The 21,860-nt window shown below is 35.8% G+C and overlaps 1 protein-coding gene across 1 annotated transcript in view; it reads right to left on the bottom strand.

The window, feature by feature from the left end:
- USH2A (usherin) overlaps positions 1–21,860 on the bottom strand; it is an 868,259-nt gene that overhangs the window by 490,467 nt on the left and 355,932 nt on the right. The gene's annotated exons all lie outside the window — the stretch shown is intronic.

Raw genomic sequence — 21,860 nt, 5'->3', positions numbered from 1 at the left:
GTTAGGATTATGAAGAATTAAAATAGAACTCTGTGCCAGCTGTGCTGGTCACCAAAAATCCTAAGAGATGGAAGGATCCAACTTGAGTTCAAAAGACTGCAACTACCTCAGGAACCATGTATGATTCCTCCTTATGGACCTAGTAAATGCTTTTAGAGTCTCAAGGAAGAGAAAGGAGGTAGGAGGTGAATTAGAGGTAAGGGAGAAATTTTATCAAAGGTTTGAAGGCAGAAAAACAAAAGTCATTTGTTGAGTATTGGAATCTTATTTTTTTTAATATGCATCTATGAAACATTAACATTTGTTGAGTACTTTGCTACATTAAGGTCCCAAGCATTAAGTTCTAGTAGAGAAAAAAAAGACAATTTGAAAACATTAGCAGATATAGAGATATACACAAGATATAATTTATGAATATACTGTGTATATTATATATATGTATGTATATATTATATAATTGTGTGTATGATATACCCAAGATATAATTTGGGACCTATTCAAAAGGATTTAGGATTGGTTTAACAGAGAATATCATGCATTAGCTTGTTTTCAGAGAATATTAGCATTTAAGGAGAAATCTCACAAAATCCCAGCAGTGGGAAAAGTACTGAGGAAGGGTGGATGTGCAGGAAGGAGTTGGATCAGTGGTTCTCCACCTTCCTAATGCCATGACCCTTTAATACAGTTCCTGATGTTGTGGTGACCCCCACCCATAAAATTATTTTCATTGATACTTCATAACTGTCATTTTGCTACTGTTATGAATCATAATGTAAATATCTGATATGCAGGATGTATTTTCATCGTTACAAAGGGGTTGCGACCCACAGGTTGAGAACCATTGAGTTAGATGAACCTGAAGAAATAGGTGAGACCACGTCTGAGCCCAAATACCATGCACAATCTGTCTTGAGAAGTTTGTATAGAAGACAAAGATGGTAAAGAAAGTTGTATTTGAAGTATCTTTAGAGTATTACTCCTTTAATACCAGTAAAGGCAAGCATAAGATAAAGGATTTAGACTTTCCAAAGAGGCAAATACTATTTTTCTTGACTTCTCCATCTCCATCTTCTGGGTTTTATGCTTCTGGTCCTCTTCAACACATGTGCCCTCGTCATTTTGCCATCTCAATGCCTCACATTCTTTGATTCTGTCACTCCTGCCTGCTTGGGTGCTATGTTCTTGTTGTTAGATTCAGTGCCCAGTTCTTCCTGGCAGCTTTTTCACTCCACAGAATAGTTTGCCCCCCAAAATCACTTTTCATTAGTCAGACTCACTTAGACCCCTGCTACTAAATCTATTGCTGTCATCTCTGCTAATAAGTAGACTTAAAAGGTCTGCACTATCAATGGAAGACAGGAATAGGATGCTCAAAGTCAGGACCAGGGCAACCAAACTTGAGAGGTGGAATGCATAGATTCCGATAATTTAGTTACAGAGAAATAGAGAAAGTTAGGAGATCATTGTGCTTTGGCAGAATAAGATGATAATGATTTTAATTAAGGACAGATAAGTAACTGAATGGATTGAAAGGATGGAATCTTTCCATTTCAAAAGAGATGCATAGATACATATCAATGTAAGGTGGTGGTGTGGGACAAAATGATCAGTTCTTTTCACCAAACATTGAGGGAAAGACACCATTATTAACAGAAACAGAAATGGCAGGTAAGGAAGGAAATTTAGGATTAGGGATTATATTGAGTTTTAGGCACAAAGAGTTTATATCAATGATGTAGAAAACTCTGTCATTTGGAAATTAGAAATTAAATCTCAGGAGAGAATATAAGACTAAAAAAATAAACTGGCAATCCATATCGTAGAGACACATGCATAGGAAGAAAAATAATCTTTGGGAAAAATACCTACATTTAAGAAAAGTAAAAATCAGAGCAATATTAAAGTTGTAACAATAAAGATATTGTGAAATAGAAACCCAGAGAGCAGAGAAGTTTAAGAAAGCAAAGTTATTTAACTGTGTAAACACTTCCTATAAACACTCCTATAGGTCTAGAGTAATTAGAACTGAAGAAAAGCTTTTGGAGCTGATGGTGACATAATCTTTTTCAGCTGAGTAGGACAGCCAGCGTTCAGACTGCAGAGCGATAAGAACCGAGAAAATAAACGAGTAGGACATGGGTGGAGGGCACTTATTAGGAAAACCTAATAGAAAAAGAAATCAGAGACATAGATACTAATTATTAGGGTGGATCAGGAAGGTAAAAGAGCATCTATCAGCACAAACATAGTTAAAATCTGGCCTACAATCTGACCAGGGAAAAATTACATTTCTACCAATCTTTCTTTGTCTTAAGCTTCTTTCTTGTTCAGTGTTAACTATTTTCTTCAAAAGTCTTATCAATCTGTCATCATTTTTTGATCATGTGTTTGTTCTTATATATTATCATTAAAACTATTGCTATAAAATTAGAAAGCTTCAGGTTATTTCACAAAAATAGCTATAATTTGGAACACAGCAAAACTCTCTACCACTGTATTGGAAGCATCAATGTGGCAGGAATGAAGAAATAACAGCAAGGATTTGAATGTTGGAAGATTATCAGTCACTGCTCAGCCTGGCAATACAAATATGTAGTTCTCTTTAAGAGGACTATGGTGAACGAAAATGAATCAGAGTAAGAATTACAGGAATATTTTGACAAGTTAGATTTGGGAATAATTTAACAATTTTAAACTATAAGAAATATGCAATGCATTTGTTTTTCAAAAACACATCATTTAATTTTCAAGTTTCATACTTAAATGAGAAATTTATATTTAGGGAAACTAAAATATAATACTTTACACAGATCCAGGAAAATTTCTTGTAAGAAGGGAAAATATAGCAAAGGGCAATTTGATTTGATGGTACAAGGTAGACTTTAACACAGCTTTTTCAAATAATTCAATCTTGTCAGTTTTCTTTTTACATTGCCAAGATAAATAATGAATGACTTTCTTCTTCATGACTCTGTAAGGCTATTAGGAATGCACATATTCACTGAAACATCATATTCTTGACAATTAGTTAATTATTGCTAGAGACATAGTTAAATCTTATTATTTGATCCAAATTCTTAAAACATGTAATAGATTCTTTAAATGAACTAAATTCACAAATGAACATATTTAAACATAAATATAATAATATTTTGATGAATGTATAATATAGATTATAACTTTTTTATTATTTAATCATAGCTGTGTACATTAATACTATCATGGGGTGCATCTTTCAAGGATACATGTGAAACTCAGTAAATGTAGAATATAATTGTCTTAACATAACTAATACATAACACAATAACTAAGAAAATGCCAGGAAGGCTTTGTCAACCAATGTGATGAAAATGTGTCAAACTGTGTATAAAACCAGTGTATGGTGCCACATGAATGTATAATATAAAACATTTTAAAGAAAATGCATTTACAATGAGACAGAATTAAAAAATTATAATTATTCAAAATATCTTATCTTTCCTATAAGAAGATTATATGTTTATAGAGCCCCATCTATTAACTTAGACTCAGCCATGTGACTTATTTTAGCCAAAGAAATGAAAACAGGAGAACAGAAGCCATAAATGCAGCTGTGTTGAGCTTGTGTTCTGTCTTCCTCTCTGCCTTGTAAGGGCCAAGAATAAGAAGACTTGTGGACCAGAGTCTAGCAGCACCAAAATGTTTTGGAATGGGGTGGAGAGGGAAAAGATGGCCAACTAGAGGCAGCTTTCACCAGAAGTTCCTGTCCAGAAGGAGAAAAGCAGGACTGAAGCAAACTCAGTGAAGTTGAAATTGCTGAGTCGAGTACAAGTACAAGAAATCAAAGTACACATCACTCCACTGAGACAAACTATGAGGGTGAGAAAGAGGAAGAAAGATAAGAGACCAAGTTCCGATGACTAGACTGAAGGTGCCTGGGGCCAAAGGAAAGAGGAGTCCCATATCCCCAAGCAGGAGGCCCACTGTGGGCTTTCCACCAGCAAGTAGTGAACAAAATACAGGAGAACTAGGACCTCATGGGAGATAGCCATCAGGTGCTACCCTGTTTTCCCAAAAATAAGATATCCTCCGAAAATAAGACCTACTCACAGGAAAGAAAAGACGTCCCCTGAAAATAAGACCTAGCACTTCTTTGGGAGCACATCTTAAAATAAGACACTGTCTTATTTTCGGGGAAACAGGGTAGTTCTCCTGCCCCTGGGAATTTCCACCTCTGGATCCCAATCCTACCTGTTGCAAAAACGAACAAATTTTCTCTCTGCAGTCCTGAGCTCATAGTCCACCCTTTCCCTTCTCTGGTTACCTAATAGACTGCCAACTGCAAAGGCCAATGTGTTTGGCAAGATCTCTGGGAGACCCCTGTATTATGTGGACAGCTGAGCCAAGTGCACCCACTCTCTGCTGCCAGGGGAAACAGTGACACCACAGGAATAACTTTAGTGTGGCATGGCATGGTCTCTCCTGGCTTTCACTTCTACTAGGGGGGACCTTTCTCCTGCCCTCTGACAGCCCCTGCCTGGTGTCTATGCATGTTGACCTCTGGATCCCCCTCTAAAAACTTGGAGAGAGATAGGCCTAGCCTCAGGCAACCAGCACTGAGTCCAGGAACCAGATCCTCTCCTCAGCCATGGGTGATGGCTAAATTTGATCCAATCACAGAGAGGACTGGGAAGGGGGGAAGACCGCAGCTTCTCTGAACTTGTTTGAGCAAGGGGTGCTCACACTACTAGACTGGGTCCAATTGGAACTCTTGGTCAGAACTATCTGCAGATTCTTATTCTCCAGCTGTCATTGGCTGGGGCTGCACGTTCATGACAAATTTGAATTTGCATAAGGGGGTGTTGTCACCATGAGAAGTGGCAACAGGGGTCTATCTTTGAAGTCCCTCCCTCCAACATTGCTAGTGGTGATGAGCACAGCTGTCTGAATCTCTTACAGCAGGAACTCCAGTAAAAAACAGCAGCTCCTTTAAACCGAGTGGAAGACAGGCTGACACCAGGACAGAGTCATTTTGTACTATCTAAACAATGCTGGCCCTCAGAGGCTCTCATGCTGCAGCCCTAAAAGGGGGCTTTGGGAGCTGTGGGGAAGGGCCATAAGCACACACTCCAGCTCATTGACAAAGGGGTAGTGAGCTCCATTTTCTAAGGCCTCCAGATCTGGTCTCACCCTGCCAGTTTTAGTTGCCAAATAGGTATGTGTGGTGCTCCCTACAGGTTCCCAATTAGATTATCTCTCAATAACTAACATTTCAACTAAAAATGTATAATTTGTTTAAAAAGCTGAAAATGTTCATGGGGAGGAGCCCCAGCAGAAGAATTCTGGCAACATGAAAAATTAGAGCAGACCAATTCCATGAAGATGGAAATAGAAATCCAAAAAAAAATAGTTCAAAAATTGTCTCAAGAAATTGTGAATGTAAAGAGAAAGTCACCAAGGAACTGGATATAATGAGGAAAGATATAGCAGAGCTTAGGGACTTGAAAGAAGCATTCAAGGAACTTCCAAACATAGTAGGGAACCTCAGTAATAGAGCAGAACATGGAGAAGAAAGAATTTCAGAAACTGAAGATGGGACTTTTGAACTATCCCAATCATACAAAGAGGCAGAAAAAAAAGGAGAGCAAAAACAGAATATTTCTTGAGACAGTTACGGAATTATTCTAAAAAAATCAAACATCTGAATAAATAGAGATTCCAGAAGGAGAACAGACTGGTCCTAAATGCACTGATACTCTACTCCAAGACATTATGGTGGAGAATTTACCAAACATTGCAAGGGCCACAGAAATTCAGATAGTAGATAGTTTCATAACCTCAGCATGACTCAATCCACACAAAGCATCACCTAGACACATGGTAATTAACTTTGCCAAAGTCAATATGAAGGAGAAAATCCTTCAAAAAGCCAGGTATAAGAAAAGTCTTCCCTACAAAGGGAAAAATATCATGATAACCAGAGATCTTGTAGCTGAAACTTTTTAAGCCAGAAGAGGATGGCCATTGGCCTTGATTCTTCTTAAACAAAAACAATTTTCAGCCCAGGATCCTGTATCCTGCTAAACTGAGTTTCATTTATGATGGAGAAATCAAACATTTTACTGACAAGCAAATGTTGAAGACATTTGCCATAAACAGAACAGACTTACAGGAATTACTCAGACCCATTCTTTATACCAACCAGCATTATGATCCATCACCAAAGTAAAATCACTTAAAACCTAAAAACAAAAAAACAAAAAAAACCTAGGTTCCACACCTGGGCAAAGGATAAAACTAAGCTCTGGATGAAAAGCAAAACAAGATGACCAAAACACCACCATACCTATTGATTCTCTCAATAAATGTGAATAGCTTGAATTCCCCACTGAAGAGGCATAGGCACAGGTTACAAAAGCTTTAACCCAATATCTGTTGTCTCTAAGAAACACACCTAACCTCTAATGATAAAACAAGACTCAGGGTGAAGGGATATAAAACCCTTCAATAAACCCTTCAACCCAATAAAATCAATAAACTCTTGGCCAGAAACAGAAAAGAGCTCTAAGAATTTCAATCAGAAATGAAAAAGGGTAAATAACACCAAATACCACAGAAATACAGGTAAATGAGAATCCAAAAAAAGCAGGGGGTGCAATCTTATTTGCAGATACAATTAGATTTAAACCAACAAAAATAAGGAAAGACAAAGAAGGGAACTACATACTGGTCAAGGAAAGCACATAACATGAAGAGATTTAAATAATTAACATTTATGCACCCAACCTAAATGCTCCTTGATGCATAAAACAAACCCTAAATGATCTGAACAATATGATATCTTCTAGCACCATAATAGTTGGTGATTTTAACACCCCTTTGACAGTACTAAACAGATCTTCTAAGCAGAAAGCAAACAAAGAAGCAATGGGCTTAAATATGACCCTAGAACAAATGGGCTTAGCAGACATATACAGAACAGTTTACCGTAGCAAACTTAATACACATTCTTCTCAGCTACCCATGGATCATCCTTCAAAATTGATCATATTTGAGGGCACAAATCTAACCTCATCAAATTCAAAAGAATAGCAGTTATTTCTTGTATCTTCTTGGACCATCGTGGAATAATAGTTGAACTTAACAGCAATAGAAATCTTAATATCCAAATAATGTCATGGAAAGTAAATAACCTTATCCTGAATGACAGCTGAGTTAAGGATAATATTAAGGAGAAATCATTAGATTTCTTGAGCAAAACAATAATGAAGCCACAAGCTTTCAAAACCTGTGGAATATTGAAGAGTCAGTACTAAGAGAGAAATTTACAGCATCAGATATAGAACAGAAAGAGAACAAGTCGACAATCTAATGGGCCATCTCAAGCAACTGGAGAAGGAAAAAACCCCAAACCTAGCAGATGAAAAGCAATAATGAAAATTAGAGCAGAATTAAATGAAATTGAGAACCCAAGAATCATTCAGAAGATTAGCCAAACAAAAAGTTGGTTCTTTGAAAAAATAAATAAAAATCAATAAACCCTTGGCCAGAAACAGAAAAGAGCTCTAAGAACTTCAATCAGAAATGAAAAGGTATAAATAACACCAAATACCACAGAAATACAAAAGATCCTCAACAATTACTAGAGAAAACACTATGCCTCCAAATTTGAACATGTCGAGGAAATGGACCAATACCTACAACCATGCCAACTTCCAGAACTCAACCAGAAAGAATTAGAAATTTTGAATAGACATATCAAGCATTGAAATTGAATCAACAACACACAAATATTCCACAAAAAAAAGCTTTAAATCAGATGTTTTCATACCAGAATTCTAACCTTTCAAACCTTCAAAGAGGACTAGTGCCTATATTGCATAACCTATTCTAAAACATTCTACCAAGCAAATATCACCCTGATTCAAAAACCATGAAAGAACCCAACAAATAAAGAAAACTATGGGCTAATATCATTAATGAGTATCAATGCAAAAATATTCAATAAGATCCTAGCAAACAGAATACAGCAACACATTAAAAAAATTATACATCATGATCAAGTGGTTTTGTCCCAGGGTTGCAAGGTTGTTTCAACATACTTAAATCCATAAATGTAATTCACCACATAAATAAAAACAAAAACAAAGACTATGTGATTCTCTCAATTGATGCAGAAAAGGCTTTTTTTTTGTTTATTTCGTGGTTTTATTTATTTATTTTCAGAAAAGGCTTTTGAAAAAATACAGCATCCTTTTCTGATAAGAACACTTAATAGGCATAAGTGAGATATTCTTAAACTTATAGAAGCCATCTACAACAAACCCACAACCAATATCATGTTGAATGGAGTAAAATGGAAAGCATTCCCACTCAGAACCAGGACTAGACAAGGATGCCCACTATCACCTCAGGTATTCAACAGAGGTTTGGAAGTCCTATCCATTGCAATCAGGCAAGAGAGGGAGTCCAAGCGTATTCAAATGGGGACAGAGGAGGTCAATCTCTCTTTCTTTGTTGATGACATGATTGTGTACTTGGAAAACCTCAAGGGCTCAATTACAAAGCTTGTAGAAGTGATCAAGGAATATAGTAATATCTCAGGATACAAAAGCAATGTCCAAAAATCAGAATCTTTCATATATGCCAGTAAAAGTCAACCTGAGAATAAAATCAAAGACACAATACATTTTATAAAGGGCATTGTGAAACCCTGAGAAAAGAAATAGCAGAAGACATTAACAAATGGAAGAACATACATGCTCATGGCTGGGAGGAATCAACATTGTTAAAATGTCCATACTACCTAATGCAAGCTACAGATTTAATGCAATCCACATCAAAGCACCAACATCATACTGTGAAGTACTTGAAAAAATAGCCCTTCATTTCATACGGAACCAGAAAAAAACCAAATAGCCCATATAATTTTAATAAATAAAAACAAATCTGGAGGTTACCACACTTCAGGTTATACTACAAGTCTACAGTGATCAAAACAGCATGGTGCTAGCAGAAAAATAGAGATACAGATCTAGGGAACAGAATAGAGAACTTAGAGATGAACCCATCCACAAATGGGCATCTAATCTTTGATAAACCAAACAAAAGCATGCATGGGGAAAATAATCCCTGTTTAATAAATGGTGCTGGAGAACTGTTTAGCCAAATGTAGAAAACTAAAATTGGACCCACACCTCTCACCACTGAGATAAAAATTAACTGTAGTTGGATAAAACATTTAAATTTAAGACACAAAACGATAAAAATTCTAGAAGAGTGCATGGGGAAAATGCTTGACAAAATTGGCCTGGGAAAAGACTTTATCAAGAAGACCCCCTTGGCAATTGCAGCAATACCATAAATAAATAAATGGAACATGATCAAGATAAAAAGCTTCTGCACAGCTAAGGATACTACAACTAAAGCAAACGGACACCTTCAGAATGATAGAAGATATTTACATGCTATGAATCTGACAAAGGGCTGATACTAGAATCTAGGAGACTCAAATTCAACAAGAACAGTACAAACAACCCCATTTATAAGTGGGCAAGAAACTTGAACAGAAACTTCTCTCAAGATAAAGATGAATGGTCAGCAAACACATATAAAACTGCTCATTGTCCCTAATCATCAGAGAAATGCAAATAAAAACCAGTCTGAGATACCATCTAATTCCAGTGAGTTAGCCTACATCACACAGTCCTGTAACTGATGCTGGCAGTGGTGAGAAGGGAACGCTTCCACACTGCTGCTAGGATTGCAAACTAATACAACCTCTATGGAAAGAAGTATGGAGACTTCTCAAAGAAGTAAAAGTCAACTTTCTATTTGATCCCACAATCCCATTACTAGGTATCTACCCAGAAGAAAAAAAAATCATTTTACCCCAAGGACATTTGCACTAGAATGTATATAGCAGCTCAATTCACAATTGCCAAAACATGAAAGCAACCCAAGTGCCCAAGAATGGGTTAACAAATTGTGGTATGTGTATACCATGGAGTAGTACTCAGCTGTTAGACAAAATGAAGACTTTACATCTTTTGTGTTTACCTGGATGGAGGTAAAACATAGTCTTCTTAGTAAAGTATCTCAGAAATGGGGGCAAAAAGTATCCAATGTACTCAATACTAACATGAAACCAATATATAAACAACTACATGCCCACATGAAAGAAAAAACACAGGTAAAGATAAAATACAGCACGAGGGAAGAGAGAGGGGCCAGAGGAGAGGGGGGAGAAGAAAGGGTAATTTGTGTGAGAAAGGAGAGCAATTGGTAGTATCTCACCTAATGTGCACAATGTGAGGGTGTCCAACCCACCCCCTAGGTGAAAGGCTTGTCAACTACAACTTAAACTTTACCTTAGAATTGAAAACAATGTAAGCTAAATATTTTTAACCTCATATTAATTTGAAATTTAAAAAAATACTTTTTTAAAAGATAGGGACTCACTCTGTTCAGGCTGGAGTATAGTGGCATCATCACAGCTCACTGCAACCTTGAACTCCCAGGCTCAAAAAAATTCTCCTGACTCAGCCTTCCAAGTTAAGTATCTGGTACTACAGGCAAACACCACCATGAAAATACTTCTGTTTTGAAATGTTTTAAGTGTTAAGCACCAACACTAATGAAAATTAGCATAAAAGTGAAAAATTACATTCCTCACTTGCTCAAATTCAGAAGTTTATTTTTAAAAAAAGAAACAGGAAAAGTTTTAAAGTTCAGGATTGTAGGATTTGAAGAAATAAGGGAGTATTTCTTGTACTCTATTCATTTATTCAAGAAATATTTAAGGAATATATACTTTGTGTAGCTATTAGGTAAGTGGGATACATAAATGTATAAAATAAATATACATCCATGCCCTAATATTTTAAAGGTGAGAAAATTCTATTTCTGCATGGAAATATTTAACATTCATAGAAACATGCACAGAAATTTCTCATCAGAAAAGTGCAAAATGAGATGCAATACCACATACCACTAAACAGCCACCAGAGTGGCTAAAATGAAATGGAAAATAAAAAGTGTAGCCAACTATGCACAGCAACTGTGCATATATGAGGTTAGACAATTAAGTTTGTCAACTCATCATAGAAAAAGTGCTACATACCCCAAGGCAAATACCACCACGGTCACCTGCAAAATACTCCTCTTGGGAAGCAGTGCACCAATGCCAGTACCTAGCCCATCCCTCAAAGCAATTTTGGGACTCTTTTCCTGGAATGACCATCAAAGCTATAGTTATACAAAGGTCTGACAATTAAGTTTGTGAACTCGTCCTAGAAAAAGTGCTTTGAGGGTGAACTAGGAGCTGGCATCAGTGCATAACTTCCCAAGGGGAGTATGTCATGGTGACCATAGTTATTCAGCAATGAGGTATGTAGCATTTTTTCTAGGATGAGGTCACGAACTTAATTGTCCGACCTTATATAGAATATATAACTAAATATTATAATATATAATATGAAAATAGTAAAAATAATGAATAAAATATTTAATATGGTATTTAATACCATATTTAATTTATGATATATAAAATATTATATGTACATGTAGTAAAAATAGTAAAAATAATGAATAAAATATTTAATATGGTATTTAATACCATATTTAATTTATGATATATAAAATATAATATTATATGTACATGTAGCTTTCATAAACTAGTTGGAATATAAATTGATACAAAAACTGACAGTATTTAATGTTACCTATATATCTTTCAAATATATGCATATATTTTGATCCAGCCATTCTTCTCTTACATATATATTCCCCCAAAGTACACAGGTTCAAAAGTATGTGTATAGGGGCTATGCCTGGCTTTCATTTGACGGGTTCTGACCCCACTCTGTGGGACAGTTCAGCCTGTCATGTACACTGTCCCTAGCCTAGGACTTCACCCAGAAGCCCTGTCCCAACCCCACCCCTCCCAGGTTAAAGCAAAACAGGCTGGTCCTCAGGGGCCCTATTCCGTGAAACTCTGAAAGGCACCTTTGGCAGGCTGTGAGCAGGAAGGGCCACAGAGAAGGCAGTGGCTCATCTAAACAGACAATGGCAAAGGGTTCACATCCCAAGTCCCTTGAAACTGATATCAGCCTCCTGGTTTCAGTAACCAAGAGGCAAAAAACCCTCCAGCAGAGCTAGCAGAGCAACAAGCTGCAGCTTTGCTTTGGCAGATTCTGAAAGGGAGGTGGAGCTCACCACATCCTGGGGCTTCTGAAATTGACATTAGCCCCTGGATTAGGCATCTAACATTCTAAAATCTACTGAGTGGGTGGCAGAACAACAAACAAGCTGCCACTTCACATCAGCAGGTCCTCCAATATGAGTGGAGATATCCACCCCTGGGACCTATGAAACAGATACCAGCCCACTGGATCTTGCAGCCAGCAGCCTTAAATCCACAAAGCAGCTGGTGGAACAAAGAACTCCCACTTGGTGTTACCAAGTCCTAGAAGGGGCGTGGAGAATTCTGCATTTTGGGGCAGTTGGTATTGTCATGAGCCCACCTGGCTGGGCATCCAAATGGCCCTATAGCCTGCTGAACAGCACTAGAGCCAGCCAAAAGTTGTGGTTGGCTTGGTTGGTCTAGACTTCACCCTCCAGGCCCAAACTGCCTCTTGAGAGCTGCCTCATTGAACCTAACCAGAATATCTTCCAATTGTGACTCAGGAACACCCTAAATTTTAGCTTAGAGTTAAAAAAAAAAAAAAAATAGAAAGCACACATGGAGAGGACGCAGCAAAGGAATTATGGCAACATGAAAATTCAGAGTAGATCACCCTCCCCCCCCGCCAAAAAAAGGGGACTACAGTGGACCTCCAGCAGAAAAAGAATGCTATTCATAAAGAAATTACTGAAATGACAGCAATGGAATTCAAAATTTGGATGGCAAATAAGATGAAAGGAATTGAAGAGGAAGTGGAGAAAGAAATCCATAAATCATCTCAAGAAACGAAGGAACTCAGAGACAAAGTGACCAAGGACATAATTAGGGAGGATATAATGGAAGGAGCTTCAAAAAATGGCAAAGAGTTTTAGCAACACACTAGAATGTGAAAAAGAAAGAATCTCAAAATTTAAAGACAAGTCTTTTGAGTTAATATAATAATTTAAAGAGGCAAAATAGAAGAGAGCAAAGCAGAATAATCTCTTAGAGAATACAGGACTATGAGAAGTGTACAAACATACAAATCTAAAGGGTCCCCAAAGCATGGGAGCTCTAGTTTAAGATATTATACTGGAAAATTTTCCAAGCATTGCCAGAGATCCACGCATATTAGGAGGCCTGAAAGTCCAGGTGACTCAGTTCAAACAAACCATCTTCCATGTCCTACACAAATTGTAATTAACTTCCCCAAAGTGAAAATGAAAGAGAAAATTCTTCAAACAGCCAGCAGTAAGCAGCAGTGGACCTACAAGGGCAAACATAGGATGATGGTAAACAAGGGGAAACTTGACAAGCCAGAAGACAATGAACTTCCACATTCAATCTTCTCAAGCAAAATAAATGCCACTCTACTACTCTGCACACAACAAAACTCAGTTTCAAATATGATAGACAAGTGAAATGTTTAACTGACAAGCAAACATTGAGGAAATTTGCTACTACAAGACCAGCTCTGCAGGATGTACTTAGACTTGGACTATACACAGAAGAACACAATGGACCACCAGTAAAGTAAAGACAATAGGAAACAAAAGGAAAAAGTCTAGCTTCCACAATGACCCAAGTGATAAAACAAGGCAACAGACCTCTCTTTGTGCAACAAGATGCACAGAACTCCACTATACTTACCAATTCTCTCAATAAATGTAAGCAGTTTGAATTCCCCACTGAAGAGGCATAGGCTTGCTGACTGGATAAACATCCAAGGAGAAATCATGACTCAGGGTGAAGGGCTGGAAAGCAACATTTTAGGCAAATGGAAACTAAAAGGAAGCAGGAATTTTTGCAGATACAATTAACTTTAAAGCAACAAAGGTAAAGAAAGACAAAGATGGACCCTATATACTGGTCAAGGGAACAATACAACAAGAAGACATTTTAGTCCTTAATATTTATGTACCCAACATTACTGTTCCTAGATTTATAAAATGAATCCTACTTAATTTGAACAGTATGATAAGCTACAACACCATAATAACTGGGGACTTCAACATACCACTGACAAAACTGGACAGATCCTCCAAACAGAAACTAAACAAAAAAATGATGGATTTCAGCACAACCATAGAACAAACAGGTTTAACAGATGTACATAGAACATTTTACCCCAGTACTACTGAATATATGTTCTATTCATCAGCTCTTGGATCATTCTCCAAGATTGATCATATCATAGGACACAAATCAAATCTCCACAATTTAGAAGAATAGAAATGGAATAGAAGTAGAACTCAATTCCAATAAAAACATACATTCCCACATGAAGTCATGGAAACTAAAGAACCTTTTGCTAAATAACAGCTGGGTCAAAGGGGAGATAAAGAAGGAAATCTTTCAATTCCTTGAACAAAATGACAAAGAAGCCACAGCTATCAAAATCTGTAAGATACTACAAAAGCAATCCTAAGAGGGAAAATTTGTTGCATTTAATGCCCACATCCAGAAAACAGAAAGAGCACAAATCAACAATCTAATGAATCATCTCAAGGAACTGGAAAAGGTAGAGCAATCCAATCCCAATGCCAATAGAAAAAAAGAAATAAGCAAAATTAAATCAGAACTAAATGAAATCAAGAACAAAAGAATCATTTGGAAGATTAATAAACCAAAAAGTTGTTTTGTTGAAAAGATAAAATAGATAAATCCTTAGCCAAATTAACCAGAAACAGAAAAAAATGCTCATTATCTCTAGCTATTAGAGAAATGCAAATCAAAACCACTGTGAGATATCACCTAACTGCAATGAGAAAGGCCCAAATCACAGGGTCCCAAAGCAACAGATGCTGCTGCAGGTGCCCAGAGAAGAGAACAGGCCTGCACTGCTGGTACTAGACCAAACTAGTACAGACTTTATGGAAAGAAATAAATCATATCATTATCTATTGAAGCAAGGAAGAAAGTTAGATAATGATAATAACAACCCTTTCACCCTTGTGAAATAAATTGCAATCCCTTTAGTAGGTATCTACCCAAAAGAAAAGGAGTCCCCCCCCCCCTTTTTTTTCCCAGTTGTTGGCCAGGGCTGGGTTTGAACTCACCACCTTCAGCATATGGGGCCGGCGCCCTACTCCTTTGAGCCACAGGCGCTGCCTAAAAAGGAGTCCTTTTTACCATAAAGACATATGCACTCAAATGTTTGTATTAGCTAATAAAGATGTGGAAATAATCCAAGTGCCCTTCAACACATGAATAGATTAATGAGTTGTGGTATATGTTTATTGTGGAGTAGTTTTCACCCATAAAAAGTGACTTTTTTATCTTTTGTTACAACTGGATGGATTTGGAGAACACTCTCCTAAGTAAAATATGACAAAAATGGAAAAACAATCATCACATGTACTTATACTACATTGAAACTTGTAGTTTTACAAGAACATGTTCACAAGAGAGAAAAACTCAATTAAATCCAAGAAGGGGGAGAGACAGAAGGGGTATCAGCAAGAGGGGGTATCAGCAAGATCTTTTCCAGCAGGAACAATGAGCAGGTATATTATACACCACTTCCTGGGTGAAACACACAATTACAATTTAGACTTTACCTTACAAACACAAACCCAATTGTATGTGCCCTCATATTAATTGGGGAAGAAGGTACGTGTTTAGCAATACTTTTCATTATACCATCAAATTGAAACCTATGAATATGTCCATCAACAGTAGAAATAAATATAGCAATGAGAATGAAAAAATTATAGTTACACTCAACTACATGCATAAATCTCACAAATGTGGTATTGTATAAAAAAATACGAATTAAAAAGGAGCATATATTGTATGATCCCATGTTATCAATTTTAAAACCAAAACCAAACAAAATCAGTCTATAATGTCAGAACTCAGGATAGAGGTAATCATGGCTAGTATTTAGAAAGGGCGTAGAGAAGGACTACTGGGATCCCAGAAGCATTCTATCTTATGCTTTGAGTTCTGGTTACACAGGGCTGTTCAGTTTATAAAATGGATCAACATATACACTGCTGAACTTTGCACTTTTTCGTATGTATGTATATGCCAATGTAAAAGTTTGCTAAAAATAAATAAATGATAGTTACATAAAATTCGAACCCTATGAAGCTATAAAAAGAGAAAGCGAAAGTTTTCCACAGTCCCACCAGTCACTCTAGGAAAACTATTGCCAATAATTTGGCAAGCATTTTATAGAACGGTTCTTATGTACATACACACATCACTATTTTCTGTTTACTGAAATTGGATTATATCACACATATTATTCTTCAAGTTTTCTTCACTTAGCAATATGTTTGTATAGCAAGTATCCTTCCACAATCACTCATAAAGATACAGAATTTCTCTAATGAGTAAAAGTATATATACCATAGTATTATTTTATCATAGATAACCTTAACTTGGTTTCCATTTTTTTGCTATTGAAAAAAATACTGAAATAAAAACTTTCACACACCTATTTTTGCCTTTAAGATAATATTTAATGAGTAAATATTTAAAAATTTCATAGATATTGCCATATTACCTTTCCAAAACTAAAAATTAATTTACATGTTTTTCTATATCATGAATGACTATTTTCCCCAGACTTTGGCCAATGATGGACAATTCAAAATCTGGGATATAGAGAATTCATTGTTTTAACTCACTTTTTATATTATTTATTATAAAATTAATAAACACAAGGTGGGAACTGTGGCAGGGGAAATATATGTGTGCGCATACAACCAGTTATTGTTCCCTAGATTTCTTTCTTATAATTGCTTATTACTCAGGAGTTATATAGCTGATTATCATAAAGGTTCACAGCTTTCTTCATTGCTTCCTTAGATAACATCACCCATTACCCTTGTGAAACCTCAGGGCTATTCATAAAGATCATAAATATTCATAGCTTTCTTCATTGCTCCCATACATAATGATAATAGCAACCCATCACACTTGTGAAACTTAAGGGTGGTGGAGCAATCCAAACCAGTGGTTCACTTATGTAACTAGTCCTGCAACCCCACCCTAGAACCAATTCAGCAAAGAGGAACGTTTCTATCCCCCCATGGTTCCACCCTAAACACAATCAGCAGACCCAGTTCCCTAGCCTTTCACCTACCAAATTATCATTAAAATCCCTATCTCCCAAATTATTGGGAAGACAAATCTGAGAACGAACTTCTCCCATTTCCTTGCATGATACCTGTGATATTAAACTTTCTGCTAAAACCACTGCTGTCTCAGGATATTGGCCTCCTCTTTCACAGTGAGTAATGAACACTGGTGATAGTGAAATTTTCAAATATGTATTAGCCATTATTATTTCTTTTCTGGGTGTTATACATATACATTTTTTTACCTAATTTCAAAAGGTCTGTTTGTTTCTACATGACTTATTACAAGGATTCTTTATATATTATAAAGCATCATTCTCCCTCTCCTAGATTATTCTAACTTTTTCACCTAACCAGTCTCCTTTTTTTCAGTTTTTTTCTCTTTCCACACTTTTATACACTACACTTTATTCTAAAATAATAGCCAGAGTGATCCAACAAAAAGACAATTCTGGTCAGGCCTCTCCTCTGCTCGGTACCCACCAAAGGTATCCTGTCTTACTCTGAGTAGAAGCCAAAGTCTCCGCAAAAGTCTACAATATACTAAATAATTCAGCCTTCACCATGACTCTTATTTCCTGCTCTTCTTCCTCTTCCTTTCATTGTTCCAGCTGCCTCAGGGCCTTAGTAATTTCTCTTGTCTCTGCCTGGAATATCTTTCCCAGGTATCCACATGGTTCACTATCACTGCATTTACAGATCTTTTCTCAAATTTAACTTCTTCAGCTGCTCTATTAACAATTATAATCACCACTTTGCTTTACTTTTCTCCATGACATAGTCTCCAGTATGCACTATACTTTTATCATTATTTAATTTACCTCTAAATTCTAAAATATAAGCCTACCTTCTAAAATATAAGCCTATAACACTGTCTGCTTCATTCTGAGCTATCAATATTTGTGGAATAATTAGATCGTGATCCTTTGTCTTGGTAGTTGTTTTATAACCCTCCACCCCCCATTTTCCTATTGTTATTGTTTTTCACTGACTTATAGGCTAAAACAAAAACATTCAAAATTTTAAAATATTTTTCTTCATTTCTTCTGGAATGTATATGTTAATTAGAAAGTACTCCCTCACTCACAAAGTAATGAAATATAGTCTCTAACATTTTCTTCTAGCATTATCTATGAATTTCTTTAAACATTCAAAACTTTAATCCCAGTTATTCAGCTTCCCATAGAATAGTGATGGCAGCCTGAGACAAATTTTTCAACATTTCTTGTAAAAACCAAGATCAAGAACTAGAACAAATAAAATAACCCATAACCCAAGTCTACAGAGTCAGTAGGAGAAAGAAAGTACTAAAATCTTTAATACATGAGGTAAATACATAATATCGTAAGGAGCCAGTAGAGTCAACACCAGGGTTTACACTGAAATTGAGAGTAAGGTGAAGAATGGAAAGAAAAAGGAAAAGGCTAGCAAGGCTCTAACTATGGCAGAAATCAGATAAAATCACTCCCCAAAGTCAGTCCCTCCTGAAAGAAAAAAGTACTGAGAATAGGACTTGAAGCCTGAAGGGGCAAAGCCCTGGGGAATTCCAGGAAAGAGACCCAAAGGGCATGAAAAAAGAAAGCGCATTGATATAAGACACGGCTTTTGCCTTTTGTGGGAGGGAAGACATTTGAAAGGGCAATATATCTTACAGTCAGCTACAGAAGCAATCAGGAAATTAAAAGTTCTGCCAAAACAAAAGAGAGTCATAAAATAAGAAAACACACAACCCCATGCCCCTGTGTCCCCCACTTAAGGGCACCATCAATAAAAGAAAACGCCTTTCACTGAAACAACAAAATGTGTCTCTATTGAACTAAAAATACCATCAAAACCTTTGTATTGGCTGAAATATTCTTGTTATTGCAGATCCAACAAAATTAAGACATTTAAAAATGATTGGAAATTGCCAATAATAATCACACAAGGCTACCATAAGAAAAAGAAAATAAAAACTAAAACATTTTAGCTGATGACAATTTTGTCCTCCAAAATCCAAACAGAAGGAAATTGTAATACAGTTTGAATGAATCAAAAAGATGCTAAAAATATAGCTATAGATATTTTTAAAAATCTTGAATCAGAAACTCAAAATCTCAGAATGGACTGATAGAATACGTAAAGAAATCCTATAACTCAGTAAAAAGCCAAATGACACAATGGAAAGTGAGCAAAACGTTTGAACAGTCAGTTGACTAAAAACATCTGATATGGAAAGGACCTAAGCTCACAAGAAAGATGCTCAGTCTCATTCCTCACCATTCTTCTGGAAGCTCCAAATTAAAACTACAGTGAGTCCTTCCACATACTCCCTAGAATGTGTAAAATTAAAAACACCAAATCTGCTGAAAATGTAATCCAGCTGGATCACTCATATACTGCTGATGTAAATGTCAAACGAAACAACCATTTTGGAGAACAGTTTGGCATTTTCTTTCTTTCTTTGTTTTATGGGGATTTTTTGTTTGTTTTTGTTGTTTGTTCTTTTGTTTGAAATAGGGTCTCACTCTGCCACCCAGGCTGGAGGGCGGTGGTGAGATCATAGCTTATCACAACCTCAAATTCATGGGCTCAAACTATCCTCCCCCAGCCTTCCAAATAGTAGGACGACTCAATCAACAAAGCAAACAGACAACCTCCAGAATGGAGAAGATACTCACATGTTACAAATCCAACAAAAGGCTAATAACTATAATCTACAAATAACTCAAGAAAAGTAACAAGCTCAAACAACTCCTTTAATCACTGGACAAGAGACATGAACAGAACCTTTTCCCAAGAGGATAAACAAATGGAATGGCCAAGAGACACACAAAAAATTGCTCATCATCCCTAATCATCAAAGAAATGCAAATCAACACCACTTTGAGATGTCACCTCTCCTCAGTGAGAAGAGCCCACATCACAAGGTCCCAAAGATGCAGATGTGGGATGGGGTGTGGAGAGAAGGGAATACTTAACACGCTTTTGGTGGGATTACAAACTAGTAAAGCCTTTTTGAAAAGAAGTGTGAAGAATACTCAAAGAACAAAAAGTAGACCTTCCATTTGATCCTGCGATCTCATTACTAGATATCTACAAAAAAGAAAAATAAAATCATTTTACCATAAGACCATTTGTACTCAAATGTTTATAGCAGCTCAATTCATAATTGCAAAGATACAAAAACAACCCAAGTGCCCATCAATCCATGAATTAATGAACAACTATTGCATAAGTATACCATGGAATACTCTTCAGCCATAAAAAAGACGAAAAGTTTGTATCCTTTGTATTTAACTGGAATGATTTGGAGAACATTCTTACAGATTCTTCATTAACTTATTTTACTAATACTAAGAATGTCATTTTCATTTTAAAATCTTCAAATACAGTGTGTGAATTTGCCTGTTTTGTCTTATAGTTTGTAAACTTATACTTCATATAATTTGAAACTCTATTTTTACATATGAACGCTTTCTAGGGTAATTTCTTCTTAATGAATAGACTATCCTTATAAAGTGTTCTCTTTATCTCTAATAATATTTGTGCTGTTAAAGACTCCTTTGGCTGATATAGATATTGCCACTGCCATATTCTTCTGAAAGGTTTAATTTTTACACTATTTTAGTTTTCAGCTATCTGTGATGTTATTCTTAAAGTGTGTCTCTTCTGAATAATAAATATTTGAGTCTTGCCCTTTTAACTAGTCTAACTGTATGTGCTTTTTGATCATTTAAATTCAACATAATTATTAATATGGTTTGGATTTAAGTTTACCTTCTTGTTATTTGTTTTCTTCCTTTTTTGTATTTATTCTTTGTTATTATGCCTTTCCTATCTTGTTATATACTAGTATTTATTTTAATCTTCCATTTTATTTCCTTTCTCCTTTCTTTAGTAAACATTTTTAAGCGTTTGCTCCAAGGATCACCACATGCATTCTTATGACATTCTATTACAAATTAGAATTATACCACTTTTTATGTAGGATCCTTACAGCAGCTTACTGATATTTACCAATGTAAATCATTTGTGCTATGTTTTCATACATTTTATTCTTATATATGTTGTTAACTGAAGACTATACTTCTATTTTTTCTTTTACTAGTCAAATGTCTCCAAAAGAAAAATTTAAAAAATACTTTGTTTATTCACATACTTTTCATTTCTATTTTCCTTCAGTCTTTCCTCAGATTTGAGTTTATATTTGGTATTATTTTCCATTAGCCTGAAAACAAGATTTCTCATTTTTTGTAGTAAAGGATTATTCATGATAAAGTAACTTATTTTAAAAAGAAAAATATGAAATTGTCTTTCCAGTTAATATTGGAATATTTTAACTGAACACAGAATTTAAATTGTCACTTTTAGGTTTTTAAAGACATTTTAAAGACATTTTAGAGACATTATTTCCTGGTCTCCATTAGTTCTGGTGAAATGTCAACCATCATTCTTCTTACTGTTCTCCTCTGTATAATGTCTTTTCTTTCTCTAGCTGTTTTTGTTTTTTGTTTTTAATCTTTTGTTTTCAGTAATTTGGATCTAAGTACCTAATACGTAATTTTCATTAAATATATTCTGTCCATTTCAATGTCCTCCTCAACTGACACTTTCTTAGTGAAATTCAAATGTAGAGGATGGTAGAA

This window comes from Nycticebus coucang, chromosome 10 (genome assembly GCF_027406575.1).
Source record: "Nycticebus coucang isolate mNycCou1 chromosome 10, mNycCou1.pri, whole genome shotgun sequence".
NCBI lineage: Eukaryota > Metazoa > Chordata > Mammalia > Primates > Lorisidae > Nycticebus > Nycticebus coucang.
The sequence above is the reverse complement of the archived record's forward strand: the minus strand, read 5'-3'. Positions and strand labels throughout refer to the sequence as shown.